Source organism: Arachis stenosperma, chromosome 3 (genome assembly GCF_014773155.1).
Source record: "Arachis stenosperma cultivar V10309 chromosome 3, arast.V10309.gnm1.PFL2, whole genome shotgun sequence".
NCBI lineage: Eukaryota > Viridiplantae > Streptophyta > Magnoliopsida > Fabales > Fabaceae > Arachis > Arachis stenosperma.
The window spans coordinates 36,366,022-36,390,571 of NC_080379.1; the positions used below are offsets into that span (position 1 = coordinate 36,366,022).

Here is a 24,550-nt window from a genome sequence, read left to right on the forward strand (position 1 = left end):
TTACAGCTGCATATGGGAGTAGCGTCTGTATACCTCCCATTAAAGCAAGCAGCTTTGAGCTAAATTATCATGGTGCAGCAAAATTGCCAGTATTCCGGTCTTCCACAGGAAGAACCTACTGAGTTTCTGGCACAATTCCTACAACTTGCTGACACAGTACGTGATAAAGAGATGATCAGGATGTCTACAGATTATTACTGTTTTCATTTGCTGTAAAAGATCAAGCTAAGAGGTGGTTGAATAACCAACCTACAGCAAGCATAAAGACATGGAAACAGTTATCAGACAAATTCCTGAATCAATTTTACCCTCCAAAAAGGATGACACAGCTAAGGCTGGACATCCAAGGCTTTAAACAAGAGGATAATGAATCCTTTTATAATTCTTGGGAGAGGTATAGAGGTATGCTAAGAAAATGCCCCTCTGAAATATTTTCAGAGTGGGTATAGTTAGACATCTTCTACTATGGGCTTACAGAAAAAGCTCAGATGTCTCTAGACCACTCAGCAGGTGGATCTATACACATGAGGAAGACGATTGAGGAGGCTCAAGAGCTTATAGATACTGTTGCTAGAAATCAACATTTGTACTCTAGCAATGAGTTCTCCACAAAAGAAGAAGTTATGGCAGTAGCCACTGATCCTAATCCTCAAGAACAGATGATTGAGCTTAATCAGCAATTACACCTGATGACAAAACAGTTAGCAGAATTTAAAGAGATGCTCCAAGAAACTAAAATTGCTAACAAGAACATAGAATCACAGTTGAATCAGGCAAAACAGCAGCTATCTAAACAGATAACAGAAGAATGCCAAGCAGTTCAACTGAGGAGTGGGAAGACATTGAATAACACTGCTCAAAGTAGCAAAAAGCCAATAAAGGAACAATTGACAGAGGATAGCCAAACCACTATCCAAAATCCCTCTGAGGACAATAAGAGCCCAGAGAGGAATACTCTCTTGGCGTTCAAACGCCAGAAAAGGGGGGAAAGCTGGCGTTAAACGCCCATTCCCTGCCCAGTTTTGGCGTTCAAACGCCAGAAAAGGGGGAAAAGTTGGCGTTAAACGCCCATTTTTCACCCAATCCTGGTGTTCAAACGCCAATGGGGAATCAGACACCTGAGAGTGCTGATAGTAACCCCTCTAAAAAGACTTCTCCAACTACTTCTGTAAGGAATAAACCTGCAGCAACTAAGGTTGAAGAATATAAAGCCAAGATGCCTTATCCTCAGAAACTCCGCCAAGCGGAGCAGGATAAGCAATTTGCCCACTTTGCAGACTATCTAAGGACTCTTGAAATAAAGATCCCGTTTGCAGAGGCACTTGAGTAAATACCTTCTTATGCTAAGTTCATGAAAGAGATCTTAAGTCATAAGAAGGATTGGAGAGAAACTGAAAAAGTATTTCTCACTGAAGAGTGCAGTGCAGTCATTCTGAAAAGCTTACCAGAAAAGTTTCAAGATCCAGGAAGCTTTATGATACCATGCACACTAGAAGGTGCCTGCACCAAGACAACCCTGTGTGACCTTGGAGCAAGCATCAATCTAATACCTGCATCCACTATCAGAAAGCTTGGGTTGACTGAAGAAGTCAAACCAACCCGGATATGCCTCCAACTTGCTGATGGCTCCATTAAATATCCATTAGGCATAATTGAGGACATGATTGTCAAGGTTGGGCCATTCGCCTTTCCAACTGACTTTGTAGTGCTGGAAATGGAGGAGCACAAGAGTGCAACTCTCATTCTAGGAAGACCTTTCTAGCAACTGGAACGAACTCTCATTGATGTACAAAAGGGAAGTAACCCTGAGAGTCAATGAGGATGAGTTCAAGTTGAATGCTGAAAAGCTATGCAGCATCCAATCAGAGCTAGAGGATATCTTTAAAGATGTTCAGCCTGATTTGGAGGAATCAGAGAGAATAATAGAACCTCTGAAAATCCCTCAGGAAGAGGAGAAACCTCCTAAACTCGAGCTCAAACCATTACCACCATCCCTGAAATATGCATTTCTGGGAAGAGGTGATACCTTTCCTGTAATCATAAGCTCTGCTCTAAATCCACAGGAAGAGGAAGCACTGATTCAAGTGCTAAGGACACACAAGACAACTCTTGGGTGGTCCATAAGTGATCTTAAGGGCATTAGCCCAGCAAGATGCATGCACAAGATCCTATTGGAGGATAATGCCAAACCAGTGGTCCAACCACAAAGGCGGCTAAATCCAGCCATGAAGGAGGTGGTGCAGAAAAAGGTCACTAAATTACTAGAGGCTGGGATTATTTATCCTATTTCTGACAGCCCCTGGGTGAGCCCTGTCCAAGTTGTCCCCAAGAAGGGAGGCATGACAGTAGTTCATAATGAAAAAAATGAACTGGTTCCTACAAGAACAGTCACAGGGTGGCGTATGTGTAGTGACTACAGAAGGCTCAATACAGCCACCAGAAAGGATCATTTTCCTTTACTATTCATAGACCAAATGCTAGAAAGACTAGCTGGTCATGATTTATTACTGCTTTTTGGATGGCTATTCAGGTTACAACCAAATTGCAGTAGATCCTCAAGACCAAGAGAAAACAGCATTTACTTGCCCTTCTGGCGTGTTTGCCTACTAGAGGATGCCTTTTGGTCTGTGTAATGCTCCTGCAACCTTTCAGAGATGCATGCTATCCATCTTCTCTGATATGGTGGAGAAATTCCTGGAAGTCTTCATGGATGACTTCTCAGTATATGGAGACTCATTCAACTCCTGTCTTAACCACCTAGCACTTGTCCTGAAAAGGTGCCAAGAGACTAAGCTGGTTTTAAACTGGGAGAAATGTCACTTTATGGTGACTGAAGGAATTGTCCTTGGACACAAAATTTCAAGCAAAGGAATAGAGGTGGATAAGGCAAAAGTAGAGGTAATTGAAAAATTACCACCACCTGCCAATGTTAAGGCAATCAGAAGCTTTCTGGGGCATGCAGGATTCTACAGAAGGTTTATAAAGGATTTTTCGAAAATTGCAAAACCTCTGAGCAACCTGCTAGCTGCTGACACACCATTTGTGTTTGACACACAGTGTCTGCAGGCATTTGAGACCCTGAAAGCTAAGCTGGTCACAGCACCAGTCATCTCTGCACCAGACTAGACATTGCCATTCGAACTAATGTGTGATGCCAGTGACCATGCCATTGGTGCAGTGTTGAGACAGAGGCATAACAAGCTTCTGCATATCATTTATTATGCCAGCCGTGTTCTAAATGATGCACAGAAGAATTACACAACCACAGAAAAAGAGTTACTTGCAGTGGTCTATGCCATTGACAAGTTTAGATCCTATCTAGTAGGATCAAAAGTGATTGTGTACACTGACCATGCTGCTCTTAAGTACTTACTCACAAAGCAGGATTCAAAACCCAGGCTCATAAGATGGGTGTTGCTTCTGCAAGAGTTTGATATAGAAATAAGAGACAGAAAAGGAACAGAGAACCAAGTAGCTGATCATCTGTCCCGAATAGAACCAGTAGCTGGGGCGTCCCTCCCTTCTACTGAGATCTCTGAGACTTTCCCAGATGAGCAACTCTTTGCCATTCAGGAAGCTCCATGGTTTGCAGATATTGCAAATTATAAAGCTGTGAGGTTCATACCACAGGAGCACAGCAGGGTGCAAAGAAAGAAATTAATTTCAGATGCCAAGTACTACCTATGGATGAGCCATATTCTAAGAGATGTGCAGACGGAATGATCCGCAGATGTGTACCCAGAGAAGAAGCACAAAGGATCCTGTGGCATTGCCATGGATCACAGTATGGGGGACATTTCAGAAGTGAGCGAACAGCCACTAAGGTCCTCCAATGTGGCTTCTACTGGCCTACTCTCTATAGAGATGCCCGGGAGTTTGTGCGTAACTGTGACAGTTGCCAAAGAGCTGGTAACCTGCCTCATGGATACGCCATGCCTCAACAAGGGATCCTAGAGATTGAATTGTTTGATGTATGGGAAATTGACTTTATGGGTCCATTCCCACCATCATACTCAACACTTACATTCTGGTGGCAGTGGACTATGTATCTAAATGGGTAGAAGCAATTGCTACACCCACTAATGATACTAAGATCGTGCTGAAATTCCTCCAGAAATACATCTTCAGCAGGTTTGGTGTTCCCAGAGTACTAATCAGTGATGGGGGTACTCATTTCTGCAATAAACAGCTGTACTCTGCTATGGTCCGATATGGAATTAGCCACAAAGTGGCAACCCCGTATCATCCACAGACAAATGGGCAAGCTGAAGTCTCTAACAGAGAGTTAAAAAGAATCCTAGAACGGACTGTAATTGCCCGTAGAAAGGATTGGGCAAAGAGCTTGGATGATACTCTGTGGGCATACAGAACAGCATTCAAGACTCCAATAGGAACCTCCCCATACCAACTTGTGTATGGCAAGGCCTGTCATCTGCCCGTAGAACTGGAACATAAAGCCTACTGGGCAACCAGATTCCTAAACCTGGATGCTAAGTTAGCTGGTGAAAAAAGATTGCTCCAGCTAAATGAGCTAGATGAATTTAGACTCAGTGCCTTTGAAAATACTAAAATTTATAAGGAAAAGGCAAAGAAGTGGCATGACAAGAAGTTGTCATCCAGAGTCTTTGAGCCAGGACAAAAAGTTCTGCTCTTCAACTCTAGGCTCAGATTGTTCCCAGGAAAACTTAAATCCCGCTGGAGGGGTCCGTATGTGATTACAGGAGTATCACCATATGGATATGTTGAGCTTCAGGATACTGATTCTGACAAGAAGTTCATTGTTAATGGACAGAGGATCAAGCATTATCTTGAAAGCAATTTTGAGCAAGAATGCTCAAAACTGAGACTTGAGTGATTCTCAGTGAAGGTCCAGCTAAAGATAATAAAGAAGCGCTTGCTGGGAGGCAACCCAGTCATCAGCAGGTTATCTGTTTTGTTTAATCAAGGTTCAATCCATATTCTCAAAAGGCAAATATCAAAATTGAAGGAATTCACAGAGTTACAGAAGGATTCAGTGCAAAAAGCAGAGAAAAAGAGCTTGCTGGCGAAAAAACGCCAGTAAAGGGTACTTTGGGCATTAAACGCCAGAATGGGCACCATTCTGGGCGTTTAACGCCAGTAAAGGTGCCATTTTGGGCGTTAAACGCCAGAATGGGCACCATTCTGGGCGTTTAACGCCAGGTGTGCAGCACCCTGGGCGTTTAGCAAAACACCCAGTGATGAAGGGAATTCTGGCGTTTAACGCCCAGCCAGGTACCATGGCCAACAATTGGGCGTTAAACGCCAGAATGGATGCCTTTCTGGGCGTTTAACGCCAGAAAGGTGGGGGACAGAGATTTTGCTTTCTGCTTAAAATTTTTTCAAACTTTCCTTTTTTGATCCATAATTTTCTACATAAACACATTTCAAACTTTCATCATTTACCTTTAAATTTTCAAAAATTAAAATCATTCTTCAAATCTCTCTCAAATCCTTCCCAAATCTTCTTCAAAAACTCAAATATTTCTCAAATCTCCTTCAAAATTTTTGAAATCTCTCCCCCTCCCTTATAAATACATGTTCGGCCACCCCTTTCTCCCCACCATTCGAATTTGCTCTCCTCCTCTCTCCCCTCTTTCCTTTCTTTTGCTCGAGGGCAAGCAAACCTCTAAGCTTGGTGTGCTTTTCCGTGATTACTAAGCCAAGATTCATCAAGATCATGGCTCCTAAGGAAAAACAAACCAATTTAAGAGGCAAGAAAGAGAATAATCCAAAGAGTCTTTGGAATCAAGAGAAGTTCTTAACCAAAGAACATGAAGACCATTATCACAAAATAATGGGTCTGAGGTCAGTGATCCCGGAAGTCAAATTTGATCTAAAAGAAGATGAATATCCGGGGATCCAAGAGCAAATTCGAAACAGAGGATGGGAAGTTCTAACCAATCCTGAGATAAAGGTTGGAAGAAATATGGTTCAGGAATTCTACTCAAATCTGTGGCTGACAGATAAGCAGAGAATGATTGGAACTGCTTTCCATACTTACAGAACCATGGTCAGAGGGAAAGTTATTTACTTCCATCTGGACAAAATAAGAGAGGTCTTCAAATTGCCTCAACTGCAAGATGATCCTGAATCCTTTAATAGGAGAATGGTGAGAGCAGATAAGGGGTTGGATCAAGTTCTAGAGGACATTTGCCTCCCTGGAACTAAGTGGATAACCAATTCAAAAGGTGTCCCAAACCAACTCAAGAGGGGAGACCTCAAACCAATTTCAAGAGGCTGGCTAGACTTTATTGGGCGTTCCATATTGCCCACTAGCAACTGTTCTGAGGTCACTATCAAGAGAGCAGTGATGATTCATTGCATTGTGCTTGGAAAAGAAGTGGAGGTTCATCATCTGATTGCTTGTGAGATCTACACAATTGCAAATAAGAATTTCACTGAAGCCAAACTGGCTTACCCAAGCTTGATCTCCTTGCTCTGTAAAGACGCTAGGGTGAAGATGGGAGTAGATGAATTCATACCCATTGAACATCCAATCACCAAGAAGTTAATGGAAGGAAAAATGCAAGACAACTCTATCAAAAAGAGGGCGCAGGAGTTCCTCCCTGAATTTCCTGAAATTGACTACTGGGCCAGCCTAGAAGCATCTATCACCAAGTTGCAAGAAACTATGGAGCAACTTAAGGAAGAACAGCAGAATCAGAACTGCATGCTCTACAAATTGCTGAAGGAACAAGAGAAGCAGGGGCATGAACTTCAAGAGTTGAAACGCCAAAAGCTCTCCCTTCAAGTTGAGGGAGCATCCACTTCTCAAAATCAAGGTTGTTGAGTCCTAACTCTGTGATAACCTCTATCATTAGGAGCCTATTTATATTTTTGTTTTCTATTACTATTAGTCTTATCTTATATCTATTTTTGAGTCTTGTTCTTAATTCATGATTAATAAAATTTAAGATTCATGTCTTAAAGCTATGAATGTCCTATGAATCCATCACCTCTCTTAAATGAAAAATGCTTTAATCACAAAAGAACAAGAAGTACAGGATTTCGAATTCATCTTTGAAACTAGTTGAATTAGTTTGATGTGGTGACAATACTTTTTGTTTTCTGAATGAATGCTTGAACAGTGCATATGTCTTTTGAATTTGTTATTTTAAGAATGTTAAAATTGTTGGCTCTTGAAAGAATGATGGAAGAGAAATGTTATTGAGGATCTGAAAAATCATCAAATTGATTCTTGAAGCAAGAAAAAGCAGTGAATACAAAAAAATAATAAAGTTGTGATCCAAGGCAAAAAGAATGTGCTTAAGAACCCTGGACACCTCTCTAATTGGGGACTTTAGCAAAGTTGAGTCACAATCTGAAAAGGTTCACCCAAGTATGTGTCTGTGGCATGAATGTATCCGGTGGTAATACTGGAAAACAGAGTGCTTTGGGCCACAGCCAAGACTCATAAAGTAGCTATGTTCAAGAATCATCATACTTCACTAGGAGAATCAATAACACTATCTGAGTTCTGAGTTCCTATAGATGCCAATCATTCTAAACTTCAAAGGATAAAGTGAGATGCCAAAACTGTTCAGAAGCAAAAAGCTACTAGTCCCGCTCATCTAATTGGAGCTAAGTTTCTTTGATATTTTGGAGTCTATAGTATATTCTCTTCTTTTTATTCTATTTTAATTTTCAGTTGCTTGGGGACAAGCAACAATTTAAGTTTGGTGTTGTGATGAGCGGATAATTTATACGCTTTTTGGCATTATTTTTAGTATATTTTTAGTATATTTTAGTTAGTTTTTATTATATTTTTATTAGTTTTTAGTTAAAATTCACTTTTCTGGACTTTACTATGAGTTTGTGTGTTTTTCTGTGATTTCAGGTATTTTCTGGCTGAAATTGAGGGTCCTGAGCAAAAATCTGATTCAGAGGCTGAAAAGGACTGCAGATGCTGTTGGATTCTGATCTCCCTGCACTCGAAGTGGATTTTCTGGAGATACAGAAGCCCAATTGGCGCGCTCTCAACGGCGTTGGAAAGTAGACATCCTGGGCTTTCCAGAAATGTATAATAGTCCATACTTTGTCCGAGATTTGATGGCCCAAACCGGCGTTGCAAATCAGCTTCAGAATTCCCGGCGTTTAACGCCGGAACTGGCATAAAAATTGGAGTTAAACGCCCAAACTGGCATAAAAGCTGGCGTTTAACTCCAAAAAAAGTCTCTACACATGAAAGCTTCAATGCTCAGCCCAAGCACACACTAAGTGGACCCCAGAAGTGGATTTTTACGTCATTTACTCATTTATGTATACCCTAGGTTACTAGTTCACTATTAATAGGATCTTTTGACATTGTATCGAGACCTCATGACACTTTACACGTTTCTCATTGTATCTTCTACAGCATGAGTCTCTAAACCACATGGTTGGGGGTGAGGAGCTCTGCTGTGTCTTGATGGATTAATGCAATTACTACTATTTTTCATTCAATCATGCTTGCTTCCGTTCTAAGATATCACTTGTTCTTAAACCTGATGAATGTGATGATCCGTGACACTCATCATCATTCTCAACTATGAACGTGTGCCTGACAACCACCTCCGTTCTACCTTAGATTGAGTAGATATCTCTTGGATTCCTTAATCAGAATCTTCGTGGTATAAGCTAGAATTGATGGCGGCATTCAAGAGAATCCGAAAGGTCTAAACCTTGTCTGTGGTATTTTGAGTAGGATTCAAGGATTGAATGACTGTGACGAGCTTCAAACTCCTGAGGGCTGGGCGTTAGTGACAGACGCAAAAGAATCACTGGATTCTATTCCAACTCGATTGAGAACCGACAGATGATTAGCCGTGCTGTGACAGAGCGCGTTGAACATTTTCACTGAGAGAATGGGAGGTAGCCATTGACAACGATGAAACCCTACATACAGCTTGCCATGGAAGGAGCCTTGCGTGTTTGAAGAAGAAGACAGTAGGAAAGCAGAGGTTCAGAAGACAGAGCATCTCCAAAACCTCAACCTGTTTCCCATTACTGCAAAACAAGTACTTATTTCATGTTCTTTTGCTTTTTACAATCAACCCTGATAATTATTGATATCCTGACTAAGAGTTATAAGATAACCATAGCTTGCTTCAAGCCGACAATCTCTGTGGGATCGACCCTTACTCACGTAAGGTATTACTTGGACGACCCAGTGCACTTGCTGGTTAGTTGTGCGGGATTGCAAAAGTGTGATTGTAATTTCCTGCACCAAACACCTGACGGCCTTTGAAGCCAAGATGAACCTGGAAGGCGTGGGCGACGCAGTGAGGTGTCGAACCTTCCCGGTAACGTTAACAGGCCTCGCGATCCGGTGGTTCAATGCACTTCCGCAGGAGTCCATCATGGCCTTCTCGGATATAACTCATAGCTTTTTAGCGCAGTTCACCACGTGCATCGCTAAGGCTAAGCATCCAATTAACCTCCTGGGAGTCACCCAGAAAGCCAGGGAGCCAACCACAAAATTCCAAGACAGATTCAACGACAAATATCTATAAATTCATGGCCTGACAGACTCAGTGACCAGCCTATGTTTGACCAATGACTTATTAAACGAAGATTTTAAGAAGCATCTTACTACCAAGCCCGTATGGACCATGCAGAAAATCCAGAACATGGCAAGAGAATACATCAATGATGAGGAAGTTAGCCAGGTGATGACAGATAACAAACGGCAGCCAACCAACCCTCCTCCACGCCTGCATGGGTATCTTGAGAAAACTAGAGAGCCCCCCAAGGATGGGGCTTTGGGAAAATAGTTCAACCGGTTCTACCGGGTGGGGAAATTCACGAACTATACCCCCTCACGGCCCCTATTGTAGAAGTTTACTAACAGATTGCGGATAAGGGCATCCTACTGAAGCCTCGACAGTTGAAGGACAGGACAAGCGGAAACAAGAGCTTGTACTGTTGGGTTTGTTGACAACAAATACAAGTCTTTGGATGAGATCCTGTAGGAGGAGACATTGATGGAATTCTTAACAATATGTTGATCCCAATGAACTGGAATCAAGACTCAATGGCCTTGATATTTAGGAAGATTTTTAGGACATAGTCATCCATCTTTTATATTAAATTGATTTGTAGTCATGATCTATTGTAATTTAGATTTCTGAATTCCATATTTCTATGTCTCATAAATTTTATAGCTTACCAGTTATATGCATATGTTTGGCAAGACAAGAAATGGTATTAGCTTTATAATCTTTTGGACTCAATTAATTTTTTTTGTGGCTGTTCATTATCTTTGGTTGGTTAATCTATTCTCTTCATTTTATATTAATATAATATTAATAGATATTAATGGATAGGAAATACCTAAAATACATAACCATGGTTTGAGCTTTTAAGGCCATGTAATAAAAATAATTTTTCAAAGTATGCTAGGCATTTCCTTTATGATGACTAATATGTCTGAGGTTGTTTTGGTGTTATTCATTTTCATAGCAAAGAAATTGATTTTGTTAGGGGTGTAGATCAAATAGTCATAGTTTTTTTCACATATTTTTGGGGTGGAGAAGCACTATTAATGTTAAATATTAAATAATTTGAGTAATTTTTTAAGAGTATTTTTTTAAATTAACTTACTTTTCACAAATATTTATAAAAAAAATTTAAGAGTATTTTTCTTTCCTATTTTCTTTAGGATGTTGTATTATGTTATTTTAAGGGTACTTTAAGATAAATATAAATTACATATAAATAAAAATAAAAATATAAAATACTATTTTTTGGATTCTTTTTCTCTAAAATGAAAATTTACTTATTTCAGAAATTTAAAAAGACGATTCTAAAAAGAGTACGTACTCTTTTTCCTTAAATTTTATATAATTGGTACATGTATATAATTTATTATATGGATATAATTTATTATATTTTATATTTTACTTATTAACGTGAAATCTTGGTGACTTTCTTTGCAGTCTATTTATTGTGGGTCTTTTGTCTACCTTATAATTTGTTACTATATATGAAACTACTTCTTCCCTTAGATCCAATCGATTCTATATTCAAACACAAATTAAATTTCTTTTCTTTTACAAATATCTTCCATTACTTGTTCTTATATTCCGTTTCTATGTATTCTTCTCTTTCTTTGTAATGAAGCCATGTCCAACAAATTTTCCGCATATCTCTAGTCGTAACACAGTCAATAATTTGGTGGTCTATACAAGTCATTCTAGCAACTTCGATGATAATTTATCTGTTCTGCCGGATGAATTGATTTTGAAAATATTTCTGATGGGAAATGGAAAACTATTGGCAAGGGTCGGTGTTTGTCCCGAGACTGGTATAACATACTGGCTCAGACCAGAACATGCGCGCATGTTGTATTGAAGGGTGGTCCGGGTGTGCTCATGCACCTTGATAACCCTCTGAAAGATGGTGACCGTGGTCAACCTGCAATGTTTGATCTCGAAACTAAGAGTGAAATTCGTCTCGTGGAGCCTATTTCTTGGAAGTGGTTTATGTTTGTAGGGTCAAGATCTGGCCTGTTATGCACAAGGTATAGTGTAGATGGTTTAACTAGCTCAGTTATCATGTGGAATCCATTTACAATGTATATGTTGTGTTTGTTTGATCCAGGCTTAGTGAAATATCACTTTAACCACCTTTCGGGTTAGTTGGCATATTCCTTTGTGGATATGCTCGTTATTTTGGAGTTTCTTATAATATCTCTGTGTAAACCAATAGTGAACAGTATTGGTTATAACATGTCTGTCTTCAATTCTTCCACCGATTGTTAGACAAATGCTGTTCACACACCAAACATTGTTGATACACTATCGGATACTCACACAATAAAGGATGGGGCAGTATTCTGGGACAATAGGTTGGTCAGTATGAAAAGAAACCATTCTCAATTCTAAGGTATGTGATGAGCGGATAATTTGTACGCTTTTTGGCATTGTTTTTAGTATGTTTTTGATATCTTTTAGTTAGTTTTTAGTATATTTTTATTAGTTTTTAGTTATAATTCACTTTTCTGGACTTTACTATGAGTTTGTGTGTTTTTCTGTGATTTCAGGTATTTTCTGGCTGAAATTGAGGGACCTGAGCAAAAATCTGATTCAGAGACTGAAAAGGACTGCAGATGCTGTTGGATTCTGACCTCCCTGCACTCGAAGTGGATTTTCTGGAGCTACAGAAGCCCAATTGGCGCGCTCTCAACGGCGTTGGAAAGTAGACATCCTGGGCTTTCCAGCAATATATGATAGTCCATACTTTGCCCAAGATTTGATGGCCCAAACCGGCGTTCAAAGTCACCTCAAGAAATTCCAGCGTTAAACGCCGGAACTGGCACCTAATTGGGAGTTAAACGCCCAAACTGGCACTAAAGCTGGCGTTTAACTCCAAGAAGAGTCTCTACACGAAATTGCTTCATTGCTCAGCCCAAGCACACACCAAGTGGGCCCGGAAGTAGATTTTTATGTCATTTACTCATCTTTGTACACCTTAGGCTACTAGTTATCTATAAGTAGGACCTTTTACTATTGTATTAGGATTTTGGTAGCTATCTTCGTTTTATGCTATCTTAGATCATTGGGAGGCTGGCCATTCGGCCATGCCTAGACCTTATGCTTATGTATTTTCAACGGTGGAGTTTCTACACACCATAGATTAAGGTGTGGAGCTCTGCTGTACCTCGAGTATTAATGCAATTACTATTGTTCTTCTATTCAATTCCGCTTGTTCTTTGTCCAAGATATCACTTGTTCTTCAACTTGATGAAGGTGATGATCCGTGACACTCATCACCTTTCTCACCTATGAACAAGGTGACTGACAACCATTCTTGTTCTACAAGCATCTGAGGCTTAGTGAATATCTCTTGGATTCCTTAACCGGAATCTTCGTGGTATAGGCGAGAACTGATGGCGGCATTCAAGAGAATCCGGAAGGTCTAACCTTGTCTGTGGTATTCTGAGTAGGATTCAATGACTGAATGACTGTGACGTGCTTCAAACTCCTAGCAGGCGGGGCGTTAGTGACAGACGCAAAAGTATCGATGGATATTATTCCGGCCTGACCGAGAACCGACAGCTGAATTCCGCTATGCTGTGACAGAGCATATGCAATCGCTTTCACTGAGAGGATGGGAGGTAGCCATTGACAACGGTGAAACCCTACACGAGCTTGCCATGGAAAGGAGTAAGAAGGATTGGATGAAGACAGTAGGAAAGCAGAGAGACGGAAGGGAAGGCATCTTCATGCACTTATCTGAAGTTCCTACCAATGAATTACATAAGTATCACTATCTTTATCTTTTATGTTATTTTCGTTCATCACCATATACATTTGAGTTTGCCTGACTAAGATTTGCAAGATGACCATAGCTTGCTTCAATACTAACAATCTCCGTGGGATCGACCCTTACTCACGTAAGGTATTACTTGGACGACCCAGTGCACTTGCTGGTTAGTTGTGCGAAGTTGTGTAATGCCATGGAATTGAACTACCAAGTTTTTGGAGTTCATGACCGGGGATTATGAGAGTTGTGAAAAGAATTGTTCACAATTTCGCGCACCAAGTTTTTGGTAACAATGCCGGGGATTGTTCTAGTTTGGACAACTGACGGTTCATCTTGTTGCTTAGATTAGGTATTTATTTTTTTTCGAAATTCTTGAAGATGAATTCTAGAGTTTCATGATGATTTGTTGAAATCTGGCTGGCTGAGAAGCCATGTCTAATCTGATTGGACCGAGGTTTCAACTTATCACCACAAGAGCTTGTTGATTTTCATCAAATTTTGCTTTTGGAGCAGTGATCTGCTAAGGCTTGGCTGACCTTTGGTCATGTCTAGTGTTTTGGACCGAAGCTTTCTTTGAAAGCTTGGCTGGCTGTGAAGCCATGTCTAATTCCTGGACCGGAGTCTTAGACTAGCATTGCACTGATTCCTGGAATTCTCATTAAGAATTTTGATACTTTTTTTTTTTACTCAATTTTCGAAAAACACAAAAAAAAAATTACAAAATCATAAAATTCAAAAATATTTCTTGTTCGAGTCTAGTGTCTCATCTTAAGTTTGGTGTCAATTGCATGCATTCATTCATGTGTCTTAAAGATCTTCAAGTAATTCTTGATGATTTACTTGTTCTGATCTTTGAATTCTATTGACTTGAGTGTCTTGTGTGTCTCATGAGCATTTTCATTTTGTTAGTGTCAGTAGTATACAAACTGCTAAGTTTGGTGTCTTGCATGCATTGTTATTTGATTCTTGTTACATTTTGATTATTAAAAATCCAAAAATATTTTAATTTGTGTCTTTTCAAGTCAATGATACAAAGAATTGAAGATTCAGAACATACTGCAGAGGAATTATACAGAAAAAGCTGAACATTCAAAAATGCCCAGTGAAGAAGACAGACTGGCGTTTAAACGCCAGCCAGGGTACCTGGTTGGGCGTTTAACGCCCAAAGAGGTAGCATTTTGGGCGTTAAACGCCAGAATGTATACCATTCTGGGCGTTTAACGCCAGGATGGTGCTAGGAGGAAGATTTTGTTTTCAAAATCAATTTTTTTTCAAGTTTTCAAAGTTTTTCAAAATCAAATCTTTTTCAAATCATATCTTTTCAATCAAATGTTTTCAAAATCAATTTCTTTCCTTTTTCAAAGATACTTCCTAACAATTAATGATTTGATTGAACATCTCAAATTTGTTACCTTTTCTGTTGAGAAAGGTTTAATGTTTGAATCATATCTTTTCTTGTTAGGCAAGTCACTAATTTTCAAAATCAAATCTTTTAAAATAATTTTCAAAACATATCTTTTAAAATTGTTTCCAAATCATATCTTCTCAATCACATCTTTTTAAAACTAATCATATCTTCTTAACCTCATCTTTTCCAAAATAGTTTTCAATCAAATCTTTTTGATTACTAACTTCAAATCCTTTTTCAAAAATCACTTGATTTCTTTCTTACTTTTATTTTCGAAAATCAATTAAGTGTTTTTCAAAATGTTTTCAAAATCTTTTTCATTGAATTTTCGAAAATCCTCTTCCCTCCTTTCCACATCCTTCTATTTATGGAGTACTACTCCTTCTCAATGCACAATTCGAACCTTATCTAATTAAAGTTCGAATTCTTCTACCTTCTCTTCTTCTATTTTTCTTTTCCTCTGACACTTCAAGGAGTCTCTATACTGTGACATAGAGGATTCCATATTTCCTTGTTCTCTTCTCTTTCATATGAGCAGGAGCAGAGACAAAGGCATTCTTGTTGAAGCTGATCCTGAACCTGAAAGGACCTTGAAGAGAAAGCTAAGAGAAGCCAAAGCACAACTCTCTTTAGAGGACCTGACCGAATTCTTCAAAGAAGAAGACATGGCAGCCGAAAACAACAACAATGCCAACAATGCAAGGAAGGTGCTAGGTGACTTCACTGCACCTACTCCTGATTTCTATGGGAGAAGCATCTCTATCCCTGCCATTGGAGCAAACAACTTTGAGCTTAAGCCTCAACTAGTTTCTCTAATGCAACAGAATTGCAAGTTCCATGGACTTCCAATGGAAGATCCTCATCAGTTTTTAGCTGAGTTCTTGCAAATCTGTGACACAGTCAAGACTAATGGGGTTGACCCTGAGGTCTATAGACTGATGCTATTCCCTTTTGCAGTAAGAGACAGAGCTAGAATATGGTTGGACTCACAACCTAAGGATAGCCTGGACTCTTGGGAAAAGCTAGTCAATGCCTTCTTGGCAAAGTTCTTTCCACCTCAAAGATGGAGTAAGCTTAGAGTGGAAGTCCAAACCTTCAGACAGAAGGATGGAGAATCCCTCTATGAAGCTTGGGAAAGATACAAACAATTAATCAGAAGATGTCCCTCAGACATGCTTTCTGAATGGAGCATCATAGGTATTTTCTATGATGGTCTCTCTGAACTATCCAAGATGTCTTTGGATAGCTCTGCTGGAGGATCTCTTCATTTGAAGAAGCCGCCTACAGAGGCTCAAGAGCTAATTGAAATGGTTGCAAATAACCAATTCATGTACACTTCTGAAAGGAATCCTATGAACAATGGGACTAGTCAGAAGAAAGGAGTTCTTGAGATTGACACTCTGAATGCCATACTGGCTCAGAACAAGATATTGACTCAACAAGTCAATTTGATTTCTCAAAGTCTGTCTGGAATGCAAAATGCACCTGGCAGTACTAAGGAAGCTTCATCTGAGGAAGAAGCTTATGATCCTGAGAACCCTTCAATGGAAGAGGTGAATTACCTAGGAGAACCCTATGGAAACACCTATAATTCTTCATGGAGAAATCACCCAAATTTCTCATGGAAGAATCAAGAGAGACCTCAACAAGGTTTCAATAATAATAATGGTGGAAGAAACAGAAGTGGCAATAACAAGCCTTTTCCATCATCTTCTCAGCAACAGACAGAGAGTTCTAAGCAGAATACTTCTGACTTAGCAACAATGGTCTCTGATCTAATCAAAACCACTCAAAGTTTCATGAATGAAACAAGGTCTTCCATCAGAAATTTGGAAGGACAAGTGGGTCAGCTGAGCAAGAAAATTACTGAACTCCCTCCTAGTACTCTCCCAAGCAACACAGAAGAAAATCCAAAAGGAGAGTGCAAAGCCATAACCATGGCCGAATATAGAGGGGAAAGAAAGGAGGTGGACGTCACTGAGGAAGACCTCAATGGGCGTGCACCAACCTCCTCTAAGTTCCCCAATGAGGAACCATGGAAATCTGAGGCTCAAAGTGAGACCATAGAGATTCCATTGGACTTACTTCTGCCTTTCATGAGCTCTGATGAGTATTCCTCCTCTGAAGAGGATGAGTATGTCACTGAAGAGCAAGTTTCTAAATACCTTGGAGCAATCATGAAGTTAAATGACAAGTTATTTGGAAATGAGACTTGGGAGAATGAACCTCCTTTGCTCACCAAAGAACTGGATGACTTGTCTAGGCAGAAATTACCTCAAAAGAGACAAGATCCTGGGAAGTTTTCAATACCTTGTACCATAGGCACCATAACCTTCAAGAAGGCTCTGTGTGACTTAGGGTCAAGTGTAAACCTCATGCCTCTCTCTGTAATGGAGAAGCTAGGGATCTTTGAGGTGCAAGCTGCAAGAATCTCACTGGAGATGGCAGACAACTCAAGAAAACAAGCTCATGGACTTGTAGAGAATGTTTTGGTAAAAGTTGAAGACCATTACATTCCTACTGATTTCATAGTCCTAGAGACTGGGAAGTGCATGGATGAATCCATCATCCTTGGCAGACCCTTCCTAGCCACAGCAAAGGCTGTGATTGATGTTGATAGAGGAGAGTTGATCATTCAAGTGAATAAAAAATCCTTTGTGTTTAAGGCTCAAGGATATCCCTCTGTCATCATGGAGAGGAAGCATGAAGAGCTTCTCTCAAAACAGAGCCAAGCAGAGCCCCCACAGTCAAACTCTAAGTTTGGTGTTGGGAGGCCACAACCAAACTCTAAGTTTGGTGTTGAACCCCCACATTCAAACTCTAAGTTTGGTGTTGGGAGGTTCCAACACGGTTCTGAGTATTTCTGAGGCTCCATGAGAGTCCTCTGTCAAGCTAATGACATTAAAGAAGCGCTTGTTGGGAGGCAACCCAATGTTTTATAGTTAACTATTTTCTTTTGTTATTTTATGTTTTTTGTAGATTGATGATCATAAGAAGTTACAAAATCAATGAAAAAAGCAAAAACAAAATGAAAAACAGGAAGAAAAACAGCACACCCTGGAGGAAGATGTTGCTGGCGTTCAAACGCCAGTAAGCCTAGCAGTTGGGCGTTTAACGCCCAGTCTGGCACCATTATGGGCGTTTAACGCCAGAAAGGGGCACCAGACTGGCGTTAAATGCCAGAAAAGGGCAAGAACCTGGCGTTAAATGCCAGGAATGGGCACCAGCCCGGCGTTTAACGCCAGAAATGGCTCAAAACGTGAATTTTGATGCCATTTGGTGCAGGGATGACTTTTCCTTGACACCACAGGATCTGTGGACCCCACAGGACCCCGCCACCACTCTCTCTCTTCTTCCCCCATTCACCAATCACCTCAACACCTCTTCCCCAAAAACCCTTCACCTATCAAATCCCATCTTTCTCTTCACCACTCACATCCATCCTTCATAAAACCCCACCAACCTCACCCTTCAAATTCAAACCACTTTCCCTCCCAAACCCACCCACACTTGGCCGAACTCCTTCTCCCCTCTCTCCTATAAATACCCTTCTTCACTTCTTCATTTTCACACCACCTAAACACCACTTCTCCCCCTTCTTTGGCCGAACACACCACCATCTCCCTCTCCCTCATTTCCTCTTCTTCTACTATCTTCTTTCTTCTTTTGCTCGAGGACGAGCAAACATTTTAAGTTTGGTGTGGTAAAAGCGTTGCTTTTTCGTTTTTCCATAACCATTATGGCATCCAAGGCCGGAGAAACCTCTAAAAAGAGGAAAGGGAAGGCAAAAGCTTCCACCTCCGAGTCATGGGAGATGGATAGATTCATCTCAAGGGTGCATCAAGACCACTTCTATGAAGTTGTGGCCTTGAAGAAGGTGATCCCCGAGGTCCCCTTTTCACTCAAAAAGTGTGAATATCCGGAGATCCGCCATGAGATCCGAAGAAGAGGTTGGGAAGTGCTTACCAACCCCATTCAACAAGTCGGAATCTTGATGGTTCAAGAGTTCTATGCCAATGCATGGATCACCAAGAACCATGATCAAAGTATGAACCCGGATCCAAAGAATTATCTTACTATGGTTCGGGGGAAATACTTGGATTTTAGTCCGGAAAGTGTGAGGGTGGCGTTCAAACTTGCCTATGATGCAAGGAGATGAACATCCTTACACAAGAAGGGTCAACTTTGATCAAAGGTTGGACCAAGTCCTCACAGTTATATGTGAAGAGGGCGCACAATGGAAGAGAGATTCAAGAGGCAAGCCGGTTCAATTGAGCAGGCATGACCTCAAGCCCATGGCTAGAGGATGGTTAGAGTTCATTCAACGCTCAATCATTCCCACTAGCAACCGGTCCGAAGTTACTCTAGACCGAGCCATCATGATTCATAGCATCATGATTGGAGAAGAAGTGGAAGTTCATGAGGTTATAGCCCAAGAACTCTATAAAGTGGCGGACAAGTCTTCCACCTTGGCAAGGCTAGCCTTTCCTCATCTCATTTGTCACCTCTGTTATTCAGTTGGAGTTGACATAGAAGGAGATACCCCTATTGATGAGGACAAGCCCATCACCAAGAAAAGGATGGAGCACACAAGAGACCCCTCTCATCAAGAGATCCTTGAGATACCTCAAGGGATGCACTTTCCTCCACAAGACTATTGGGAGCAAGTAAACACCTCCCTAGGAGAACTAAGTTCCAACATGGGACAACTAAGGGTGGAGCACCAAGAACACTCCATTCTCCTCCATGAAATTAGAGAAGACCAAAGAATCATGAGGGAGGAGCAACAAAGACAAGGAAGAGACATTGAGGAGCTCAAGCACTCCATAGGATCTTCAAGAGGAAGAAAGAGCCGCCATCACTAAGGTGGACCCGTTCCTTGATTTCCTTGTTCTTTATTCTTCTGTTTTTCGAATTTTATGCTTATGTTTATCCATGTTTGTGTCTTATGATCATTAGTGTCTTAGTGTCTATGCCTTAAAGTTATGAATGTCCTATGAATCCATCACCTTTCTTGAATAAAAACGTGCTTAATTGAAAAGGAAAGAATTGCATGAATTCTGAATTTTATAATAGTTTAATTATTTTGATGTGGTGGCATTACTTTTGTCTTTTGAACTATGCTTAAACAGTGCATATGTCTTTTGAATTTGTGGTTCATGAATGTTGGCTCTTGAAAGAATGATGAAAAAGGAGACATGTTACTGAGGATCTGAAAAATCATAAAAATGATTCTTGAAGCAAGAAAAAGCAGTGAATACAAAAAAAAAACCGAAAAAAAAACCGAAAAAAGGGAAAAAAGAGAAAAAGAAAGAAAAAAGAAAAGAATAAGAGTTGTGATCCAAGGCAAATAAGAGTGTGCTTAAGAACCCTGGACACCTCTAATTGGGGACTCTAGCAAAGCTGAGTCACAATCTGAAAAGGTTCACCCAATTATGTGTCTGTGGCATGTATGTATCCGGTGGTAATACTGGAAGACAGAGTGCTTTGGGCCACGGCCAAGACTCATAAAGTAGCTGTGTTCAAGAATCATCATACTTAACTAGGAGAATCAATAACACTATCCGGATTCTGAGTTCCTAAAGAAGCCAATCATTCTGAATTCCAAAGGATAAAGTGAGATGCCAAAACTATTCAGAGGCAAAAAGCTAAAAACCCCGCTCATCTAATTAATACTGATCTTCATAGATATTTTTGGAGTTCATTGCATATTCTCTTCTTTTTATCTTATTTGATTTTCAGTTGCTTGGGGACAAGCAACAATTTAAGTTTGGTGTTGTGATGAGCGGATAATTTGTACGCTTTTTGGCATTGTTTTTAGTATGTTTTTGATATCTTTTAGTTAGTTTTTAGTATATTTTTATTAGTTTTTAGTTATAATTCACTTTTCTGGACTTTACTATGAGTTTGTGTGTTTTTCTGTGATTTCAGGTATTTTCTGCCTGAAATTGAGGGACCTGAGCAAAAATCTGATTCAGAGACTGAAAAGGACTGCAGATGCTGTTGGATTCTGACCTCCCTGCACTCGAAGTCGATTTTCTGGAGCTACAGAAGCCTAATTGGCGCGCTCTCAACGGCGTTGGAAAGTAGACATCCTGGGCTTTCCAGCAATATATGATAGTCCATACTTTGCTTAAGATTTGATGGCCCAAACCGGCGTTCAAATTCACCTCAAGAAATTCCAGCGTTAAACGCCGGAACTGGCACCTAATTGGGAGTTAAACGCCCAAACTGGCACTAAAGCTGGCGTTTAACTCCAAGAAGAGTCTCTACACGAAATTGCTTCATTGCTCAGCCCAAGCACACACCAAGTGGGCCCGAAAGTGGATTTTTATGTCATTTACTCATCTTTGTACACCTTAGGCTACTAGTTATCTATAAGTAGGACCTTTTACTATTGTATTAGGATTTTGGTAGCTATCTTCGTTTTATGCTATCTTAGATCATTGGGAGGCTGGCCATTCGGCCATGCCTAGACCTTATGCTTATGTATTTTCAACGGTGGAGTTTCTACACACCATAGATTAAGGTGTGGAGCTCTGCTGTACCTCGAGTATTAATGCAATTACTATTGTTCTTCTATTCAATTCCGATTGTTCTTTGTCCAAGATATCACTTGTTCTTCAACTTGATGAAGGTGATGATCCGTGACACTCATCACCTTTCTCACCTATGAACAAGGTGACTGACAACCATTCTTGTTCTACAAGCATCTGAGGCTTAGTGAATATCTCTTGGATTCCTTAACCGGAATCTTCGTGGTATAGGCGAGAACTGATGGCGGCATTCAAGAGAATCCGGAAGGTCTAACCTTGTCTGTGGTATTCTGAGTAGGATTCAATGACTGAATGACTGTGACATGCTTCAAACTCCTAGCAGGCGGGGCGTTAGTGACAGACGCAAAAGTATCGATGGATATTATTCCGGCCTGACCGAGAACCGACAGCTGAATTCCGCTATGCTGTGACAGAGCATATGCAATCGCTTTCACTGAGAGGATGGGAGGTAGCCATTGACAACGGTGAAACCCTACACGAGCTTGCCATGGAAAGGAGTAAGAAGGATTGGATGAAGACAGTAGGAAAGCAGAGAGACGGAAGGGAAGGCATCTTCATGCACTTATCTGAAGTTCCTACCAATGAATTACATAAGTATCACTATCTTTATCTTTTATGTTATTTTCGTTCATCACCATATACATTTGAGTTTGCCTGACTAAGATTTGCAAGATGACCATAGCTTGCTTCAATACTAACAATCTCCGTGGGATCGACCCTTACTCACGTAAGGTATTACTTGGACGACCCAGTGCACTTGCTGGTTAGTTGTGCGAAGTTGTGTAATGCCATGGAATTGAACTACCAAGTTTTTGGAGTTCATGACCGGGGATTATGAGAGTTGTGAAAAGAATTGTTCACAATTTCGCGCACCAAGTTTTTGGTAACAATGCCGGGGATTGTTCTAGTTTGGACAACTGACGGTTCATCTTGTTGCTTAGATTAGGTATTTATTTTTTTTCGAAATTCTTGAAGATGAATTCTAGAGTTTCATGATGATTTGTTGAAATCTGGCTGGCTGAGAAGCCATGTCTAATCTGATTGGACCGAGGTTTCAACTTATCACCACAAGAGCTTGTTGATTTTCATCAAATTTTGCTTTTGGAGCAGTGATCTGCTAAGGCTTGGCTGACCTTTGGTCATGTCTAGTGTTTTGGACCGAAGCTTTCTTTGAAAGCTTGGCTGGCTGTGAAGCCATGTCTAATTCCTAGACCGGAGTCTTAGACTAGCATTGCACTGATTCCTGGAATTCTCATTAAGAATTTTGATACTTTTTTTTTTACTCAATTTTCGAAAAACACAAAAAAAAAATTACAAAATCATAAAATTCAAAAATATTTCTTGTTCGAGTCTAGTGTCTCATCTTAAGTTTGGTGTCAATTGCATGCATTCATTCATGTGTCTTAAAGATCTTCAAGTAATTCTTGATGATTTACTTGTTCTGATCTTTGAATTCTATTGACTTGAGTGTCTTGTTCAGCTATATCTAGCCTTCATTTTTATAGTATTAATTTGGATAATGATATGGTAAGTTATTCCGAATGTATTCAGTGAGTATCTGTTGTTATTTACCGGCTTATGGCAGCTTACAAATGAATGTTGGATACAATCTAATACATGGTTCTCACAATCTCGAAGTGCATTATTATTAGGAGTTATAATTTGAGTAATTTAAGGTAACTATGTATGCAGCCTCTCGTGCGGGACAAAAGCTTCAATTACTATGTCCATTAGGCTGATAATTATATTCAATACTATTTGTTTTGCTTACTTTAATGTAGTTCTGTTGCAGTTAAGTGTGGTTGTAGTTGGGTTAGGGAGTTTGTACCATTGTTAACACCTTCATGTATCCAGTATCTGATTACATGATTATGTGAAGCAGTGGATCAATTAGTATCGTATTAATGGTATTGGCTTTTATAATTTATGTTACTTAGCGTAGTTGATTTACCAACTTCAATATTAGATTGAAGGGTTCCGTCGGTGCTAACCAGAGTTTGTTTTTGAAGTGAGCCCCTGAAATAACATAGAATTACTTATAATCTGGTGTTGTTTATAGTGTGGCATTACGTTTTATTATATTGAGTGGAAAAAAATTATTAGAATATGTTTGTAATGTTTGATTTAAGATTTGGGCGTCATTGTTATAGTTAAAACGAAGCAGTATTACCATAAAATTGACTCGACCGGAGATATTAATGTTTTGAGATTTATAGCTTCACGGTATTGCAATGAAAGATGAATTGATTCAAATTATGTATGGTCGCAGTCAAAGACTCGAGAGTACTTGCTTGGCTAATGCCGGGTCTTGGCAGTTCTGAAACTTAACTAAGGGAGAGTTGAAATTTTTTTCAAGTCTTTATCTTGCGTATGTTTTCCAAATTTGAAAGTTTTAAGAGTTGTTGGATCTATTTTTTAATACAGTAGGATTGTGTATTTTGCATTGTATAATAATATTATGATTTGATTCCATGTTATGGTGATAAGGTGACAGGTCATACATATTAGTAGATTATAAATCACCAGTATAAAGGAAAAATCTTACTCGAGTTTAAAGGTATGGCTACCAATATTATTTATTGGTAATTAATGTTGTGGTTTTTTTTACACTTCAATAGTTTATAAATTACCTACAACTAGATATGATCATTTCCTTGGATAGGATGGGATCAGTCCTTCAATCTGCCATTCCAGTCCTGCACAATTTTTAGCCAAAAGAAATAGACAATTTTTTTATTTTTTTTCACTGTATTAATATTTAACACGAAAGCCCTTTTTTTTCTAATATTATAGTATTGTGTATATTTATTGGATTAGTCTACCTGATGATGATAATCCAAATCTCCCACCTCCTCTCACATAACTTGATTAAACTGTTATCTACCCCTGAGCTTCTCATTCATCTATAACATTTAATAACTTTAAAAATTTTGTTTTGTTTCTCCCGTCATTTATTACGTTGAATGTTGATCTTAATCTGTTCATCACGAGTTGATGGTTTACTGAATATAACAGGATAACTAAGGTCATACTCATATTCATATTCATCTAAATGTCCAGTTTAAGAATAATTTTTTGCTGAAATAATATACATTTGGACGTAATTTGTTAAGTAAGTGGAGAAAATTTTTCGTTCATCAGGTATTCCCGCTAGTGTAATGCTCTTTTGGTAGTTTGATTTTTCAATCGTGATCCCAAATATTTTGGAAAAGAAATGGTGCTCTGTTATCCTTTTTTGAAAACATTATTAAATTCTAACGAGTATATATTATTTCATATATCATTATTTTTGTTGTTATTTTTGTATTTAATGAATATA

At 39.5% G+C, this 24,550-nt stretch overlaps 1 non-coding gene across 1 annotated transcript; it reads right to left on the bottom strand.

The window, feature by feature from the left end:
• Positions 1-15,744: 15,744 nt before the first annotated feature.
• On the bottom strand, positions 15,745-15,852 carry LOC130971975 (small nucleolar RNA R71). Its single transcript, XR_009083182.1, has one exon. It is a non-coding gene; the product is annotated as a small nucleolar RNA R71 (small nucleolar RNA).
• Between the last annotated feature and the right edge of the window lie 8,698 nt (positions 15,853-24,550).